This window comes from Rhamphochromis longiceps, linkage group LG5 (assembly GCF_057381845.1).
Source record: "Rhamphochromis longiceps isolate RC_006_pf linkage group LG5, R_longiceps_female_GT1.1, whole genome shotgun sequence".
Lineage (NCBI taxonomy): Eukaryota > Metazoa > Chordata > Actinopteri > Cichliformes > Cichlidae > Rhamphochromis > Rhamphochromis longiceps.
Genome location: NC_140561.1, coordinates 17,499,508 through 17,520,537, shown reverse-complemented (window position 1 = coordinate 17,520,537; position 21,030 = coordinate 17,499,508).

Here is a 21,030-nt window from a genome sequence, read left to right as displayed (position 1 = left end):
GTTCTCAAGTCCCATCCATAAGTGTCTGTAATGAAAATGAATGAATGGGCTGCTGTCGGTGCTTTTACAGCCCACAAATGAGTTGGCATACTGGGAAAATGCCTGGGATACCAGATTACCAGTCCAGCCCTGGAAAAATAGAAAAGAGGGAATGTCTGCAGGAGGGCCTGATGCAGAAGACTAAGGATTTTAGTCATGTGCCAACAGAAGAGTGACTAATACTCAAAGGACAGATGAAGTTTTTATAGAGTTTGAAAACAAATTCTCACACTGAAATATTTCTGGTACAGAATGTTCATCATGAAAACAAATGGCCACCTCACAGCCGCGTGGTAGCCTATGTCACCATGTCCAGGTTCATGCTCCTCCAAAAGTGCAAAAAATTAAGTGTCTGTAATTCAGTGCTCTTGCCCTGATGAAGTTAACTATTTTAGTTACAGTATCAAAGACATGGTTATTTTCATATATTTAAGTGGCTTTTAGCTTTTAGAGCAGCATAAGACAGGAAAGATGGAAGAATGCTGCATCACTTGCTGTAATACTGAACTTAAAAGTACAAACATGCAAAACTCAAAAGCTAGAAACTAGAAACTAAAAACTAGAAACAAACTACCAGGAGGAGAACATTAAGAGGAGAACATGGCACATAAGAAAACAGAGAGCAGGCAGGGATGAGGCATCAGCAGAGGAAGACAGAGGACTTAAGTACACACAGGATCACCATCAACCATTTCTTCCTTTTCAAAGGGAGTTTTTCCTCCCCACTGTCGCCAAGTGTTTGCTCATATGGAATCACACGATTGTTGGGCTTTCTCTGGAAAAGAGAAAACAGAAAAACAATCAGGTGATTGTATAAAGGGCAGTGAGGTGACAGTGATTTGACACTATAAGAATGAAATGGAAATGATTTGAATTAAACTGAATTAACTAACAGAAAATTAGTTTTTACCTTTATGTCTCTTTTCTTCTTTTGTGTCTCCGTGCAGGTATGATGACTGTTTATTTTGCTAAAATCTTCTTTCAGTACTTTACTCAAACTCAACCTGACTACATAGAGTAAAGACCAGCATATGTGTACTAAAGACAAGACACAGGCTCACCTTTAAGTAAGAGGAAAGGAAAGAAAACTGTCTTGAGACGTTATCTTAGAACTAGCAGAGAATGTGCTGTGTTATTAAGATGTTTCATACTTTTGTATGTTTGTATTTCTAAATGATTCACAATAAAGCTGCAGAAAACTGTTGAAAGAGAAGCATTGTCAGAAGCAGTGTCTGAGCATCTTTATTGATTTATCCCCTTTTCAGAGCGTAACACTTGCATGGCCGGCGTGCCAGGTTACCAGTCCAACTTTTTCCAACTTTTATCAAAACCTTGCTGACTTTGAAAAGAGTTTAGTAAAAATGTAGCCCTAATGTTGAGTATAAAGTGTACAGGTACACCTGTTTGCCTGCCTTGTTGTAATGCAACTCTCTAATCAGCCAACCACAGATCAGTAATTCAAAGTATTTTAGGCAAGTAGACATGGCCAAGACAGCCTGATGACGTTGAAACTGAGCATCAGGAAGAAAGGTGAGTAAAAGTGTGTTGGTTGTTGTTGGTAGTGTTTCAGAAAGTGCTGGTCTGCTGGGTCTCCAGGGTTTACAGAAAATATCCTGTGAGCATCAGTTTTCTGGGTGAAAATACCTTGTTGAGGTTAGAAGAGAATGACCAGAGAGCCTCGAAGCTGATTTAAGGGCAACAGTAACTCAATCAAGCACTTGTTACAAACAAACTATGCAGAAGAGCATCCCTGAAAGCATACCTGTTTCAAGTAAACCTCTGACAGTGTGTTACTGTATTTGCTCGTACATACATATTTGAAAAATCTCAAAGTAATTTGATTGAAAATGCTAACCCAATGCTGGACAGTATTCAGGAAAGTCAGTGATCTACAGCTGTAACTGACAAAAGTACAAACTGTTTCGATAGTAAAGTATGCGTAGAACCAGTAGCAGTGTGCATAAGAATGTCAAGAATCTCAAATGTGGGTTCGGAAACGTGTTACTGATTTGAAAACTGCAATAACAGTAGCGAGAATGACTTTTCTGCTGTGAGAATAGCACCAAAGCGATCGCGAAAAACTACAATCTGAGCCAGTGTCTCATCGCAGGCCTGCACTGTTTCATAAATCTTCCCTTTTGCTCCTGCTGCTCTCCTCCTGTCACAAATTACTCATGACACTATAAGCATCAGGAAACAGATGAGGAAAAAAAAAAAGAAAACTCAGGACAAAGCACAGACCACTGTATAGTACACTAATGCAATGCTATTAAGCTAGGTGAGAGTTGTGACTGACAAAAACTTTTCAAATGAACTGTGAAATTATTGCCTCAAAGCAATAACAAAATGTGCTTAGTAGTGATGAAGTATGTGTAGAACCAATAGCATTGTGAAATTGTGTACAAACACAACGCAAAAGACTAATGCAGGCGAGGAAACACATTCACAATGTGAGAACTGCATTAAGAGTGGTGAGAATAATCTTACTGATGTGAGAATTGCTTCAAAGCGACTGAGAAACTGTAAGGCAACCACACGGGAAGAAAGCTGCAATGTGGCAATAAGCCATAAAAGAAAGAAAACCCATCTAACAGCGTCTTCTTTTCTAGAAACAGAGGCACTGTCATTTCTCATAGTCCACAGGCCTCACAGTTTACTACTCCTTTGACAGAGTAGTCCAGTCATAATTATAGCGAGCCTGTTCGGTCATCAAACATCACAGTTTGGTGTACTTGCCATCCCTTGCACTCCAGTAAAGCTTTTACAGTCATCATGATGACAAAGCTGTCATATCTAACAGAGCTGTACTTTGTGTAATGTGGGCAGTCAAAGAGGCTTACTTTTGGTCGGCACACATACTGATAATTCTTCTTCTCTCACTCCTATCATGTAACTATGTAACCGTAAGTGCTATGTAAAAGTACACCATAAAGACTCATATAATAACCCTTTCTATGTAACCCTCTATATATACTGTTGCTTAAGTCATTCATGGAAAGTTGCTGTCTTAAAAGGAATTGATGAGGAAACAATGGCTGTAGTTACTGGAACCAGGCTTAAACCTTTGGTTTATGTAAAGCCAAGATTTTACTTTTATGTTTATTCTTTTTATACAGTTTAAAAATATAAGATGTGAACTTGCCACTTTTTTGGAAGAGTGCTGATTTACATCCTTAGTCTCTGGACACGACACATAAAACTGTTATTATATACAAAAGCCATGCACCAAAAAACACAAAACTAAAAGAAAAATGTAGATAATAAAGCCAATTAAGTGAGTTGATATGGTTAGGGATGTTCACTGTGGACTAACCCCTAAGCCCTCAAGACATTACCTGGATCTGCTCTGTGGTCAATAATCTTTTAATACACACCTCTACTAACAACTGTAAAAGGATGCTTGTATTGTCAGACCTCTCCGTTTATCTGTAGGAACACACACTTCCTGTAAAAATGATATTTTCGCTACATTCACTCAGTCCTTAAGGTCTAAAAACACTGGGACAATAATCTATGACCTAATTAGTGTTTCTTTGTCTGACAGTTGTTGATTGAGAGAACAGAGAGATGAACATGTTCTCCAGGAAACATTTATATGCTGGCCTCCGATGAACATTTAAACCTCGTAACAAAGTGATTCATTGCTCTCACTAGTTAAAAACACCTCAGGTTTAAAATTTGAAGTGTACAGCCTTGATCAAACGAAGCTAAGATACAGAAAAGAAAGGATGCTGCCATCTGTCCCAGGATATGTAAGACTCGGAGTTGAGTCACAGATCTGCTGTTGGACGTCTACCAGGAAACAAGAGTTTCCACCAGTTTCTTTGTGTGACTGTGGTGACCCATTCCTGTTTTTGTCACAGTCACACAAGTCAGCTTTGTGTGGCAGGTACACACATTTTCAGGACATCGATTCAGTTTTCCTTCTCTTCAGTGGAGCGGTATTCATCCTATCAGAGAAGTCTGCAGGGAGTCTGTAACAGAGATCTGACTTTCTGCAAGCAGAGTCTGTGCTGTTATTCACAAGACAACACTGAAGTAAAAACTTCACTTTACTATGACAAAAACCAGAACTCATTCAACTTTGGGGAGATGTTACGGTTACAATAAAGCCTATTCCAGCTGTCACACAGAAAGTCACAAGCCTATCACAGGGCCAACATGAGAGACAGACAACCATTTATGGTCAAATTCTGTCAGGGCACTGGGTTTGTGACCCAGCATTTTGAGTTTATTTTGTATGTCTGATTTCTTATGATGTATTAGAGTAATGGTAAGTTCTACTGTTATTATTAGTATGTCTTAGGTTTTGTTTAGTTAAAATTTCATCCATGCTCCCTTGTTTGTGTTGTTTTCTGTTTCCTGTGTAAGTCACTTGTACTTTACGTATGATTTTTAGTTATGTCTAAGCCTCGTTCCCCTTATCTGTTTCCCTGTTCCTCTCCTTGTGTATCCTTCTGTCTCCCCAGTCTGTTATGTTTCATGTCTGCGTTTTCCATGTCATATTGTCAGGCTTGTGCTGTCACAGTCTTCGTCTCATTATGTTTCCTGGTTTATTTTGACAGTCTCGTGTTCCATGTTCAATGTGTTTAGTTTTGCTTCACCTGTGGCGTCATGTTCATTTGTGTCAGCTGTGTTCCCCGTGTGTGTCCACGTCCCTCACCACCCTTCTGTGTATTTAAGCTGTCTCTGAGGTTTTTTCATGTTCAGGTTTTTAATCATGTTCAAGATTTTGTTCTTCGCCTCTTTTGTTTTTAGCATTTTGTTTTTTCCACTTTAGTTCTAGTTAGTTTGGCCTCAGTGTGCATCTGCCTTTTTTTTGTACCTTTTTTCCAGCCAAAAATGAACTGCTTGACTTTTGTTAAATTATAGTTTCGTTCCGAGCATCTGGATTTGGGTCCTTCTCCCTCAGCACGGTCTGCCAGTGCAAATGTGACACATTCATGCCCATTTAGCACCACCAAGACAGGGTGCCTGTAATGGAGCACACGCAGGCACTTTTCTAGCATCAGGTTAGACCTCCTTTTGCCTCAGAACTGCCTTAATTCCTCATGGTGCTGGAAACATTCCTCTGATTTTGGTCCATACTGACATACTAGCTTTACACCGTTACTGCAGATTTGTAGGCTGTGCATCCAAAAAAGTGCTCCATTGGACTGAGATTAAATAAGGTGCTGAAAATTAGAGAATTTCTGGTTCCACTATGATGCTCCATTGGATTAACATCTGGTGACTGTCATGTTCAACAAACCAGTTTGAGATGGTTTGAGCTTTGTGACAGTGCAGGGCATGATCAACTGTATAACCCCATGTCGCTTATTTAATTTGGATATATCCAAATGGAGCTAAAAAGTACTCCGGAAACCACACAGACGGACAAACATCCTGTTTCCAAGTACATATCGTCTAAATACCCCATCATCTCAAACAATGATGAGTTATATCCTCGTTAAGATTACATTTTTGATGTAATATGTACATACAAAAAAGAGGAGGAACACATTAATTTATCACACTTTGTATTTCCTGCAGCTTTTGCTTGACTGCTCTCTGTGCTGGTATGATCCCACTTTTATCTCAAGATACAACACTAGCTCTGGAGGAAATTAAAGCATATATTGTACTCTGGCAGGAGCTTAAATGACTTTGGTGCAAGACAAAAAATAAATATATTTTAAAAAGCCTAAAATAAGCCTGCATAAGTACTTCTAAAGTCACTAAATAAGTCAGTAATTTTCTTTTACTGTACTGATGTCTCCCAGGGTTACCTAGAAACACACAAGACTGTTGCTGTACCAGCATTACAGATCTTTTCTGTGAGTGATATTGTAGGGGTGCACTCGTTAGCGCTGTCCCCTCCTAGCAAGAAAGATCTGGGTTTGAATTTGCTGTGATCCTTTCTGTGTGGAGTTTCTATTGTTTCTGCCAGGTGCTAGGTTAATTAGTGCAGTGATTGTAAGCTGGCTTTAGTTGTGAATGCAAGCGTAACTCTCTTTGTGTTTGTCCTTTGTAACAAAGATGTGCAACTGTGGTAACCGAACCTCTTTTTTCCCTTCATATTGAAACTCATTGCTAAAAGGTTATTTGGGTGCATCAGAAAATTACACTAAGGCCGGTCACCTTGAAGTAATGAGATGAGAAAGGGTCCCTGACCAAGCATGGGTATGAATGTGTTGATGCAAATAACCTAACAAAAAGAAAAATATCCCGCTATACAAGAAAACCCTTTGCTTTTCAATGAGGCATAGACATTTTAAAAATGACATTTAGTGTACATCAAAATTCTATTTTAGAGGCTGATCATTTCACCACTGAACTATTTTTTTTTTTTAAAAATGCCATCCATCCATTTTCCCCCCATTTATCCAATTCAATTTATCCATTTATCCAATTGATCACAAATTAACCTAATCCATGCAGGTCTTTGGACAGCCAAAGGAAGCTAGAGTGAAATCAAGTAAACTCTACACACAGACTGAGAACAGAAAGGCCTCGGCCAGTCAATGCATTTGAACCAGGATCTCTTGCTGTGAGGTGATAGTGATGCTGCTAATCAGCACACTGAATGGCAGTACCATTAGTAAGCCTCTCACTTAGAGTTGGAGTTCAGATACAAAAACACACCTGACAGATTTATTGTTTTACTTGAGCTGCAGGGGAAAAACACAAAACACATGATCATATTTAAAAGCCTGCAGAATGAACCCATTAAAAATTGTTGACAGGTTGTGTAATTGTCTGTCTTTGGTTTTAATTTTGACTTCATAGGTCTCTGAGGCCACAGACTCTCGTGCTAAGGCTGTAAAGAAAAATGGGGCTTTAAACTAATATGAATTGCCATGCACACTATATAATAGCTTGAAAAATACATAACAAGCATCACAGGGGATTAATTTGTCCATAATAGGATTAAGATAAGATAGAACTTTATTAATCCCTCGGGTGGGTTCCTCTGGGAAATTCGACTTCCAAAAAGCACAGCAACGACCGAAGTTACAGTTACAGAATTGTTATATATATATATACACACACACACACACACACACACACACACACACACACACACACACACACACACACACACACACACACACACACACACACACACACATATTGCACTGTTGACTATTTACAAAAAGTATTGCACAAGGTATTGTACAGTGAGGTGAAGAGGCACTACAGCTTAGTTGTTCCCCCCTCCTTTGTCCTCCTGTTTCTCCTCCCTCTCCCCTCCAGAGAGGAGTTAAACAGTTTGATGGCGTGTGGGACAAAGGAGTTTTTAAGTCTGTTAGTTCTTGTCTTGGGGAGAAGCAACCTGTCACTGAACAGACTCTTCTGATTGTTTATGGCCGTGTGCAGAGGATGCCCAGCATTGTTCATAATGTCCATCAGTTTCTTTAATGTCCTTTTCTCTGCCACTGTCACCAGAGTGTCCAGCTTCATGTCGACCACAGAGCTAGCCTTCCTGATCAGTTTCTCCAGCCTGGATGAGTCCCTCTTTGCTGTGCTGCTCCCCCAGCACACCACAGCATAGAAAAGTACTCCAGCAACCACTGACTGGTAAAACATCCTCAGGAGCTTCCTGCAGATGTTAAAAGACCTCAGCCTCCTGAGGAAGTACAGTCGGCTTTGGGCTTTTTTATACAGGTGCTCTGTGTTGCATGACCAGTCCAGTTTATTGTCCACCCACAGCCCGAGGTACTTGTACTTGTTGACCACCTCCACCTCCTCCCCCTCTATCTGAACCGGCAGTGGACCTTCTCTGGACCTCCCGAAGTCCACAACCAGTTCCTTAGTCTTTGAGGTGTTGAGTTGCAGGTGGTTTGTGTGACTCCATGCGACAAAGTTCCTCACCAGACTTCTGATTAAAGACCTCAGTCACACATGAATGCCAACAACAGTACAGTAGCCACCCACCTGACTTTTGTTTCTTCCTTTTGCTGCCAGCGTTAGCAAAAAGCTTGAGGGACATGCCTGGATAAAAAGGCCCTACCTAAATAGGAGTCTTTCAAAAGCTCAGAGGGATGAAGCTTTTACAGTGAAGCAGAAGAAAGGAAATTTGTGTGGAAAAAAATAGGCACAAAGTTAAAGGAATAACATAGTTTGGATAAATGCTGAGGGTAACCCATGGCTGCAAGTGTCTCATGGATTTAAGCTGGTTTAAACACTGGGCTCATTTGAAGTAAACAGTGTGCAGGGATGAGTGACAATACAAATGTCAGTGAGTGGGATGGCCTCAAATAGTAATCTGACAGAACAGATCCTTATATAGGAGAAAACTAAAGCAACACAGGAAATACAGACTATGTTCTCTGTTCTGGACTTGATCCCTGTGAATTTAAAAAGATGACTTGACACTGAATGAGTTTCGTATGTTTAAGAGTGAAGAAGTGTCACAGTTTCCTTTGTAACCCTAGTTTTTCCTGTGCTTTCTATTTTCCCTTGTTTGTGTCTCGCTGTTTCTTTGTATTTATTTATTCCATTCTACTAGCTCCTGTTTTAATTTGAAGGTTATGTCATTTTTTTTTTACAGTTTTTTGTAGTTTTTACATCCTCTCTTTGGTTCTTTTCAACTTCTTGGTGTCTGGGAACACCTGTACTTTATCACCCTTCTCCCAGTTGTGTATTTATTCTGCTATCAGGTCTCCTTGGTACTCTGGTTAATGTGTCACCTTATGGGTCAAATCCTTTCCCCATGAGGATGTGACAGGAAGCAGTAAACAGTCAGTCACTTTGGTTTCATCACTTATTTATGAGATGCTGCACAGTTTCCCATCAAACCACGAGTGTCTTTTTTAAGTCTGCAAAATGTGGGGTGCTTTTAATGGTTTTGAAAAGAACACTGATTAACGTAGTAATACCAATATTATATATATTAATTAATATTGCTGTTTTAAAGTAAATTTTTGAAATGAGTGTGTCTTTACTAAGATAAAACACAAATTACTATGACACAACAACAACACTGACATTACAATATATAGCTAATCTGGTAGGTTTGTTCAAAGGCACAGTATGCTGCATATGAACTAACGGTATCATGTGTTGGTTTCTATGAGCACTGTGGGGAAAAAACTGTCACCAGCTTAGAGTCTATGATCTTTTGTCAGCCATGTGATAAAACATGTCTGTCATTCCCTGCTCCAGGCTCCTACAGAAACCTCCTCGTTTCTTCGATTTGGAAGCTGGAGAATCCTTGATGATGGCAGAGAAAGAACAATTTCAAGGTCATAGAAGGAAAGAGGGTGTAAGGAAGTTTTAATAGAGGAAGACGCTACTTTTGATTAACCATGCACTAAAGAGAGGCAAAGATGGTGACTGTCCCTCAATTCACTCAAAAAAAAGAAAAAAAAGAAAAAAAAAAAAAAGAAAAGAAAAGAAAAGGGAAAACCCAAACTAGGCAACATATGAGCGATTTTTTTCTATTGTTCTGGTAGGATGAGCTCTGTTATTGATTGGCACTCAGTAAGGCCAAAGATTATTTTCAGCAAAGTCATTCTTTGTGAAATATGAGGATTTTTGTGTTACCTGCTGTTCCTGCATTTTGTTAATGCAATGAAAGTAATAGCAGAAATGATTCAGTGGTCTTTTACATTTTATTTTGATTTCAGACACTAGCTTACTTTCCTTTTCTGTCTTTCTCCCTTTCTCTGTTGAAACTCACATACCTGTTTTCTTAAACAATGTTATCGTTTTTATTTATTTCTCTCCTCTTGACATCCCTCCCCTTCTGCCTTTGTCCTTCTTTCTCTGAAGCTATCACTTCCTCCTCCACTCTCACTCCCTCTTGCAGCCTGGTCGTCTCTTGGACTTGCCATCATATTTCAAAGCAGCCTTGCTGATCATAGCCTTGGTGCAAATACACTGTCTGAAGCCATAAGTCTCCAGGATTACATGCACAATCGTATATCTGGTTCCCTATCAAGGTAAAGAGGGAAATCTGTGTGTTTTTCAGTCTGCTGGTACTGAGTGCCTGTAAGTAGCAAAATAAATCACCCTGATTCAGTGTTGCGTGATTCTGTGGAGGATAGGAAATAAACAGTGTGTGACCAAAATAAGAATTCAATGAAACACATGTTTCTAAAAGTGGAAGCAGGCCCTCTGTACAACTAACTAGTATTTGATGAAACACATCAGTCACTGCAAACACAGCCACTCTGCCAAGCTCTCAATTAGCAGACGATACAGAAACAAGCGTAACTACAAACCCAGTTCCACAAACATGCTGTCTAACATGGGCATACAAAGAGAATACAATGATTTGCAAATCTCTTATAATCATCATTTATTCCAAATAGGGCATGGAAAATATCGCTCATTTAAATTGAGACATTTTACTATTTCATGAAAATTCTTAGACCTTCACCTCAAATTAATATAATATACTTATTTATACTATATTTATGTATTTTAAATGCAAAATATGATCATAAGATTCCTAGAATCTGGTGAAATCTCTTTTGAATCATTCTCAGATGTCCATGAGTTTTGGGCTCTCAATCCTGTAATTAAAAACAGGCATGGCTCTGCCACTGAAATCACTGCATGGGCTCAGGAATACTTCCAGAAACCACCGCCTCTGAACACCGTGCCATCCGTTAATGGTTAAAGCTCTATCATGCAAAAAAGAAGAAGTCAAATGTGATCCAGAAACACTCCTGTCTTCTCTTTGCCAAAGCTCATTTAAAATGGACTGAGGCAAAATGGAAAACTGTTCTGTGGTCCAATGAATTGAAATTTAAAATTCTGTTTGGAAAACATGCATGCTCCCTCCTGCAGTGTAAAGAGGATAAAGAACATCCGACTTGTTATCAGTGCTCAGTTCAAAAGCCTGCATCTCTGATGGTATGGGGGTGCATTAGTGCCTAAAGAACCATCAACTTGCTCTGTATAAAGGCACCATAAAAATTGAATTCTATATAAGGGATCTATTGTGAATAAAATATGGGTTATTGAGACTTTTGAATTTCTGTTTTTTTTTTTCAGAATTGGGATTGTACTCAATGTCCACTCAAAACCCAATGCATGCAGTATCACTTTTCATACTCATAAGAAGGTTAACCATTACATTAATTTTGCTTCTCATCTGAGAACACTGTAAATGCCTGTTCCACTTCCACACGGGAAGTGGAATCTGGACAGCTGTAATGTCCAAGACACAAATAATTAGCTATTAATACCAGCCTTTACCCACTTTAGACTTGTAAACCTGTCTTCTTTACTGATGGATCTCACAAATTAGGGATTTGTATACTCTTGCAGGACTACACTTAACAACTTTCCCCCCTCCAAAACGATCTTCTGAACTAGCTGAATTTTGAACTAGACAGTAATTCATCTGCAGATCCATGAGAAGACGCATGTTTACATAGATTAGAAAGCTTGCAACGTATATCAGTAACTACACATCGTCATTTTATTGGTCTATACCAGACAGTATCACTTCTGTCTACAGCCTGGCTTTATGCATTTGTGCATGTTAAAGTTTTTAGGACAGCAGGAGGAATGTGATGGATCAAGCAACAAGCAGAAGTCACTTAAAAACATGTGGATTGTGTTGACAGTTACTGTAAAATAAGGTCATTTTCCCATGGTCTCTCCATTGCTACTCTAATGTGATAAATGACACAAAGATTACTGAGTTATTTGAAATTACTGTACTTTCTGTTTAATACTTTATATTTACAGAAGGAAGGGAATGAAAGAAAGTGAGGGTGGCCAAATGAGGGCAGTTGAGGGCGTTGTGGTTCACTGCGCGCTGAGTTTAGTGGGCCTCATTAGAGACGAAGCTTCATAATAGAGGATTCTCACTAATAATCCTGCTGCTTTGACCCACGTGGGCCGACATGGTTTAGTGAGGACTGGCTTTGAAGAATACATCAGGATTTCAAGTGCTCCTCTCGGGTCCCTGGGGTTCTTCTGTTGTTTCCCCTTCTAGAAATTATTTATTGTGATGACAGGATTACTCTGAAAATCAATAACATTAATTAGTAAGCCATCAAATGAACTGGCCTAGCTCCAGAAGAGGATAAAGGACTTTAGAGACAAAAGTGGGGAAGTGATTTGCTGGACTCATTCACTGGCTTCCTGCCAAACATTGAGAGCTGAATGATGATTGGAGGACAACACATATAACCAATATGGACCTTCTATGTAAAATCAGTTCATTACTTTACCACCAAATAAAAGTAAAATTGAAGCAAGACTGAACATACCAACCTTCTTGAGATATTTCCCATTTTAAAAACAACACTTTAAAACAACACTTTACTATACTTTATTATGTCATGAACTTAAGGTAAGCATTGATTCTGAAATACAGGAAATGTCTTTGACTCCCTTCTGTGGAGTTCACACCAGTCATGCATCTGTGGAACATAAAATGCAATTAGACACAAACAGTCCAGAAAGCTATTCCAAACAAGTGATAAGGTCGACAATTCTCTCCACTGCTCTCCATCAAATCCTCCTCTCTTATCTCTATGCAGTTTCAAGGAGTCCTGAATTATTTCCAGGTATTTATGTCTTTTACCGTATTATACTTTATAATATGAGATGACCAGAGAGATTTGTTTTGACATGATGAATGAAGACTATTTATGGTGACCCTGGTCCAGGACAGAGTCCTTAGATGACCTGAGTGGAGATTATCCAAGGTGGTTAAGCTAAATGTATTCAGCCGTCCTGCTGTACGTGGATCTCTCCTTTTCTTTATGTGTATATACTGTAGAAATCTATATTTCATTATATGGACAAATTGATTTTTATGTCACTGAGTCAAATACGTTTTTGCTCCCCTACAATCCAACGAGAATTCTGGGTCCAACAGACTGGATGTGTGTCCATGGTACTGCCAAGGCAGCAAAGGACTGACTAAAGAAGAAGCACATTAAGGCCATAGAGTGGTCTAGCCAGTGCAGACCTCAGTCCAGTAGGAAATCTGTGGAGTGAGCTGAAGCTTTAGAGTTGCCAAGCAACTCTAAACAACCTAAAGGATCTTTCTGTAAGGAGGAGTGGGCCAAAAATCCCTCCTGAGATGTTTGCAAACCTGGTGACCAACTAAAGATCTTACAGCTGACTAGCATGGAATCTGAGTGGAGGACAAAAGAAATCCATAATGTCACAACAAACCTCATTCCATATAAATTACACAGTGAACACATGACGAGTTATGGCACAAAAGTCTTGTTAACAGTGTGTGTTTGATCACATCAATACAAACATCCCTCAGCGTCTCCTGAGACGTTATTCTACGTCCAGTCAGCTACTGAGATGGGTCGATCAAAATGTCAGAGGGAAACGGGAGCGAGCTGGTGCAGAGACACGGAGGCCACTGAGTCAGCGAGTGTCTCGGCTCAGTTCCTCAGAGAGGAGCAGTCGGTCTCGGCTGCGGTGCTGCATGAATGGTCAGACTGATCTTTGAGGCGGCGATGTATCAAACAAATGTCAGAGCACTGCCCAAAGCTGTCCAAACCAACAAGATTTCCCCTTCATCTCGACCATTCCTTCACATGCTTCAAACGGCACAAAGTCTAAAGGGACACCATATGTAAAGTGAACAAGCTTCACAAGCAATTACCATCAAAAACGTAACTCTGAATAGGAAAAAAGCTAATGTTCACTACTTTGATTTAATCCTGTTTTCCTAAAACCAAATAGATAAAAAAAACAACTGTTTTATTCAATTCATCTAAATGTCACCTGAGTGGATGGTTACATGCACTGTGCCGTCTTCATGTGCTGTTTGCAATCTAATCTGAACATGGTGGTCTCAAACCCCGCAGTGCTGACATTTTTTGCTGCAACAATGTTGTCACAGAGACAATAGTCTACCTGGGGAGAGAAGGAGACACAATTCAAAAAGGTTCAGCCTCACTGCCATAAAAAGTTAATCAGTGAAATGCAGCAAATGTCATTTATGGAATTGAGCTGTGCACATCTCCAAAATATTCATCAGGGACCGCGAACAATAGCCCATCCTCCACATAGCATCATAACGATTTGACACACCATCACAGTCATAACATACTAAGAGCCAAATGATTTTCACAGCAGACGGGCTGTCTGGTTAATGGAGAGAAATCAAAGTGGAAGCTCTGGAGTTGGAAGGCGTCTTTAGCACAAACCAAACCAGACACAACAAACCATTTTTAAAAGAAACAGTTAAATGTTTATGAATATATTACTGTGAATAATTACTGTTAGATGACTTTATTATGTGTGTACATATAAATCTATAGTCAGGATAATATACAGTGGGGCAAAAAAGTATTTAGTCAGCCACCGATTGTGCAAGTTCCCCCACTTAAAATGATGACAGAGGTCAGTAATTTGCACCAGAGGTACACTTCAACTGTGAGAGACAGAATGTGAAAAAAAAATCCATGAATTCACATGGTAGGATTTGTAAAGAATTTATTCGTAAATTAGGGTGGAAAATAAGTATTTGGTCACCTCAAACAAGGAAAATCTCTGTCTCTCACAGTTGAAGTGTACCTCTGGTGCAAATTACTGACCTCTGTCATCATTTTAGGTGGGGGAACTTGCACAATCGGTGGCTGACTAAATACTTTTTTGCCCCACTGTATTTAGTATAATTTGTTTATTAATGACAGTCTTCCTATTTGTTTTTTGACTAACTGCAGATGAAAATTAGGCATCAGATAAAACTGGTAAAAAGCATCTTTTTGTCCTATTAGATTAATGTTCTTGATAAATAAGCAAGAAAAAAAAATGAAAGAGACATTTTTTTAAATACTGATAGCTGCCAGTGCAACCCTCAGCCCCCTAAAACATGCACCTATTATACAAGTTTAAGCATCCTAGGTTACTTCCTTCTTGAATTATCACAGGTTATTCAGAAGAAAACACAGAGATTCTAACTTGTCCAAGATTTTTACTGGATACACTTATGGTATCAATTTGAAAACCCAAGGTCATGTCTTTCTTGAATTATTGTGTTCACAAAGTTTGGTGTCCAACCAACCAACCAACCAACCAACCAACCAACCAACCAACCAACCAACCAACCAACATACTTATATTTTATAATCATTAACTTTAGAGGTCCTGGTCAGTCTTTGTGTTAACAAACTACCTGTATATTCAGCTGTATTTACACATCTTGCGTATGGTGCCTATATGTACCGTCTCTCCTCTTTACAGGTGGGCCAATCTGCTGAGACTATGTACAAACATCATCATACCTACAATGACTATTCACATCTATTTTCATCTGTTTTGTTAAAAAGATTTATTAAAAATCCCATTTCTTTTGATTTTCCTGTATACTAGGTTCACTTCCTCGTCCCTGTGTGAATTTAGTGTTATGTTCCCTGTTTGCATTTTTTTCATCTATGATTGTTGCTCATACGCACTTAATGGTCAAGAAAATTTGGAATTTTGTTCAGGTCATCATTACATAGAGAATTAAGAATAAAAAAAAAGACTTAAATATCACAGACATGAACCTTAACATATATGACAAAGCTGGAGATGTTTGAGACGACCATCAAAAATGTCCCTTAAATGTTTCTTTGACAGGTTAAAGGCACATGTACTGGTCATACCAACATTAAGGTGTTTCCTGTAAACATCAACCTCGAGATTTACAGGTTAGTTTGCTTTTGTCTTTGAAACTGAACATGTTTCTATGCTTGCAAAGCAGACAAAAAATATATACATGTATCTATCATTATAACCAGTATATATCATTCTGTTCTTAACTGTTTATAACAAACCCCATTTTTGTGCCTGTCTCTCTACAGTGGTATAACATAGATATTGAGAATAGGTAGATAACTTAACCAAACGTGATCAAAGTGAGAAAGCGCCTCAGGCTAGTTACCACAAACATGTGATATTGACCTTTTGCTCTTCTCAGCAGGAAAGCTGATACATTTTTGTCTCTAAAAAGCTTAACTATGCCTTTAATCTCCACAGGCTACATGTTAGCAGTATCAAATTGCCAAAAGGCCACAGCCTAGATGAGGTCACCACCTTCACCTTTTTTGCATGCCAAACATACATGCCATTGGTGGATGACATGTGCTTTTAATTTTAAAGGGATACTTTTTTACCTCATGTCTTCTACCTTATCATGGAAAAACAAGCAACCAAAAAAAACCTAACTAAAACAACAACAACATGAGGCAAAAGATACACAGATCTATCTAATTTATCATTTGTAACAGCTCGATTACATCTGCCATAACCTCCTGTTAACAGCTATGTAAACTCAGCCACTGTGTGGATTTGTACCTTTTTACACCCAAATTAAAGGGAAAAGAGTAACAAAAGGAACCAGCGTACACCCATTAACCATAACATTAGAAGCTCCCTCTTAGCCTCAAAACATGGACTCCACAAGACCTCAGAAAAAAAGTGAGTAGCAGATCCTTGGAAGTATTTCAGGCTGTGAGGTGGACCCTCCATGGATCAGACTTGCTTTTCCAGGACACTCCACAGATGTTTGGTTAGATTGGGGAACTGGGAGGCTGTAGCTTGATCTCCATCATGTTCCTCAAACCATCTGCAGGGTTTGTTATCTTGTTGAAAGAGGAGATAGCCATGAAAGACTGCCTCTTAAAACAAGGGGTGCATCTGGTCTGCAATAATGTTTAGGTAGGTGGTACACATTAGCAACCATGTGAATCCCAACTTTTCCCAGAACAACACTGACCAAAGCAAATACTGGTTTCCTGGTTTTCTGTGGTGACAAATTAAACTTTTAACCTAAAACTTTTCAATTAGTGGCCTTAATTAAGGCTTGTTTCACTTCAGTGACCTTCTTATTCTTATGAGATTCCCATATGCAACGAGTCGGGTGATAGGTGGACACAACTGGGGACTGAAGCGCATATTAGAAAATAACTGTTTTGCCAAATAATTATATCAAGACTCAATTTCCTGGCTGACAACAGGAAATTATGAGGGCTGAGTCTGAGCATGCCAGATGCTTATATTTTTACAACATCAACACACAGGATTTCAATGCAGCTGGCTCTTATCTTAATGAAACAGACCTTAAGCAAAATTACTTTTACCGTGCTACACTGACTGTGGCATGGATGAAATGCATTCAACAAATGTATAAATTTAAATGGCTGCACAAAGCTGCACACGACAGAAATCTCTCTAATCTAGAATCTAAAATTCTTTAATCTAAGCACCTCCAAACAGATGTGTGACTCTTTCCTGACTTGTGACTTCACACAGGATCCAAACTACACTCTCGCAGGTGAAGTCTGTACAGCCCCCAGCATCACCCCATCTGGCTGCCTTTGTTAATTTTTTGCTTTTTAGGCAGTTGGGCTACAAGAGCGATCTCTTCAGCCGCAGTTGCTTAAAGTCCTCTTTGCTTTAGGAAGTTATAGCATCCAAAAGGCTCCGGTGTGAGATAGCATAAGGAGATGTAGGTGATAATCCAGAGGGAAGAAATGCTAACCCTTTTTAGCTTGTAAATTATTTTTGTAGAACAACAAAATTCTACCCCACTTTTTGGGAGGTTGGGAAAATAATGTACATTATCATATTTTTAAATATAGTTATTTGAATTTAAGCATGTACACAAATTTTTATCAGTCCTCAGAAGGTGGCACTGTGTCCCATGTGGATTTGGTCCCTGAAAGGTTTACTCCAGCCCAGGTTAAAGTAGTAGTAGAACTAGAACTACTATGTTTGGTTAAAAAAAAGATCATCTCAAAAATATTTGTGGGAGAAAACGACTGTTGTTTTTTATGCATATTTCTTTTACGGCCAAACATTTCCCAGATGCCTCAGACCGTTAGGGCTTTAAATGTCATGGCTCAACAGGAAAAAAATAAGTAAATAAATAAATAAGTAATGAATAAGTAAATGTAGGCAAAAGAGAAAATAGTTACTGACGGGCAAAGAGGGCTGAAAAAGAATTTTCCTAATAAGGACAAACTGCAACTTTAAATGAGGCTGAAGCATTTGTTTGGATGGCAGTTTGCAATTTACTATTTCTGTCCTGAGCTCAGGATGAAGAACTTCTTTGTTGAAACCGAGCGGCCACGTATTTTGGGAGATATGTAAATGACAAGCTTAAGTCAGGGTTGAGTGGGTGTCCAGTCTGACTTGTTAATGACCTCTGTGGGCCATGACGCCAATGCACTGGATCACTGGTCTGTGAAAAGGTGATGTTCAATCCCCTCTAAATCTGTTTCATGTGTCCAGTGAATACATCTGTTCATTAACTTTGTTACAAATACCACTGAAATGTATCCAAGAGACTTCTGACTAACTTTTAAAATTATGATGTTTTTTTTTAACAATTTAAATTTCTTCTTACAAGCTGCTTTGTCTTTGTTACTGTTTGTTACTTTTGCCTAAGTTATAACAATTTGATATTCCACTTGTAATGTCCTGATGAGTTATCTTCTAATCTCTCTATATGTTTATTTCAGAGATGCACTAATTGTTTGTATTATTTCCATTAGAAATTCTGGTTAGAAGCTGACCTTTTGTTTCTTCTTTTTGCATAGAATAGAGAAACAAATATTTCTTGGGCACCAAGTGCCAGCCTGCACCCTCACCTGTCAGCTCCTCTCCTGGTGTGAATGAGGTGCCTTTGGGAGTCTGTCTCGTCTTCCTTGCTTTTCTCCCAGAGCACAGTGCATCTTTGCTGACCTGTCCATCATCTGAACCATCTCAGCCTCACAGAGCCATGTAAACAACAAGCAAGCAAACAAGAGCAGGAGATACACCTCTGATGTAGGACGTGGGATACATAATAATCAGACTCTCGTACACTAAGCAGGACCCGGAGGACTGACTGCAAGACTGCCATATTGTCCACACTGCATGTCTTTTACAGGAAGATTTCTCCCAGCAGTTAGGACTTAAAGCCACACTCAGAAAAATTATGGTTCTTAAATGGTTCTTCAGATGGCTTCATGGTTCTTTAAAGAACCATCATACGTCAAAGAACCTTTTTATTTTGTGGATGGTTCTTCAGCTATTACAAATGGTTCTTTAAAGAACAAAAGGTTCTTCATCCTTAGCTATCTAAGTTTGATGGTGTAAATAGCATAAATATTTATTCACTATAATGAGGCTGTGAATTATACTGTGTGTTTTCTTTGTGTGCATGTGTGTGCGAAGGGAGAGGGCGGGTTACCTGGCAATTACCCTTTAAGAGAAGATGGTAGGAAACTGAATATTCAAATAAAAGTCAGAAATATTTCCTTAAAAATATACTGGTGGCAGGGGTGGGGGCCAAAGCCTAAAGACCCTAACCCCCCCCCACACACACACACACAGACACACACCCCTAACCCCACAAACACATTATGAATATGGTGAGTTAACAAGCAGTAGACACAATACACACATTCAAGTACTGTACTTTAGTTTTAAATTTTAATAAAGCATTACTATTTTCTACTCCAAGGCATTACTTTTGAGATTATTATATATTTTTGAAAATATAGTATAATGATAATACTAGTTATTGTAAACTTTACAAACCACCCAGCAGTATGTAAAGTCAAATTATAAAATACAAGTAAATAACAATTGCAGAACAGAATGTCAGTGTAATGAACACACACTTCGTTTTGACAAAGCGCACTGCTTAGGTAAATGATCTGAGTAGTTGTTCATCACTGAGCAATTTGTTAATATGTGTTTCGAGCCAAATAAATGACAGGGAGAGAGAGTGACGTCAGAACACGTCATACTATAACCTCCCGGGAGCGGACGGAGGGGGTCAGTCGTTGGGATGCGCATGCGCAGACAGAGTGCGCGAGCGGCGGGCCTTGACCTTTCGGGGGGGAAAAAAACACTTTCTCACGGATGGTGACAGCGAAACGGATAACAGTCTTCAGTACCTTCTGGACTTTGAAGCTGTGGATTCTGGGACTGTTGGAAGAAGTAAAACATTTTCATTAAAACCTTATTACAGTTTTGTTTTTGTTACTCGTCATTGTAGCTTGCTGTTAATGTTGTGCTAACAGTAGCGATTAGCTAGATACGTTAGCCGTTGACGTCAGCGCAATTTAGTATCCAACTGTTTTCTTAACAAAACCACTGTTATAATGAAGTGAAGCTGCTCCCAGCTAATTTGAACCTTTGGCTTCTAAAATATGTGGTTCAATTGCGTGCTGCGTACATAACCTAATGTCAGCTAGACCGAAATTAAAATTAATATGTTGTTAAAGTCACTAAAATGGCGCCTGAAGCCTGTTGTGAGCTCTGTGTCTGCTCTAGAAACTCTGAAATTCTGTAGATCTGAGCCGTACATTAAATACTCACATGAACCTGTACTTTGAATTCTGTATGAGCTGTATAAAATACAGCTATGCATAAGAGTTTTGAATGAATAATTAGATTAGATAACTCTTTATTGTCTAATCGAATTATATAGAAATGAATAGAAATGTGACATGAGAAGGTGTGTCTTTGACTGTTCCTGCATAACTTAGTTTCGGACTAGTTGACAAGTTATGCTCCGGTCATTTGATGTTTCCAAGATAGATGTTCTTTTGTAATATAGTTAATTTTTTTGTATATTTCATTTACCCACCATCATACATCATACATACAAGCTAAGAAGAGGTCGTTATACTAACAAGAGGTATTAACGGTATTAACAGAAAAGCTCTACAACGCATTGTGAGAACAGCTGAGAGGATAGTTGGTGTACCACTCCCCTCCCTGCAAGACATTTACACCACTCGCCTCACCCGCAAAGCCACCACAATTGTCAACGATGCAACCCACCCCGCGCACTGTCTGTTCAGCCTCCTGCCCTCTGGAAAGAGATACAGAAGTCTCCACTCCCGCACTACCAGGCTCACCAACAGCTTCATCCACCAGGCTGTGAGACTGCTGAACTCTCTTCCCTCCCGACTCCCAGCCAGCAGAATCACCAGATTGGCAGAAGTATAGGAAGACAGATTGGACTCTACTCCCCCTCACCCACGCACACTCTCCAACAAAGAAACACTCTCTGAACCAAGAACTGAA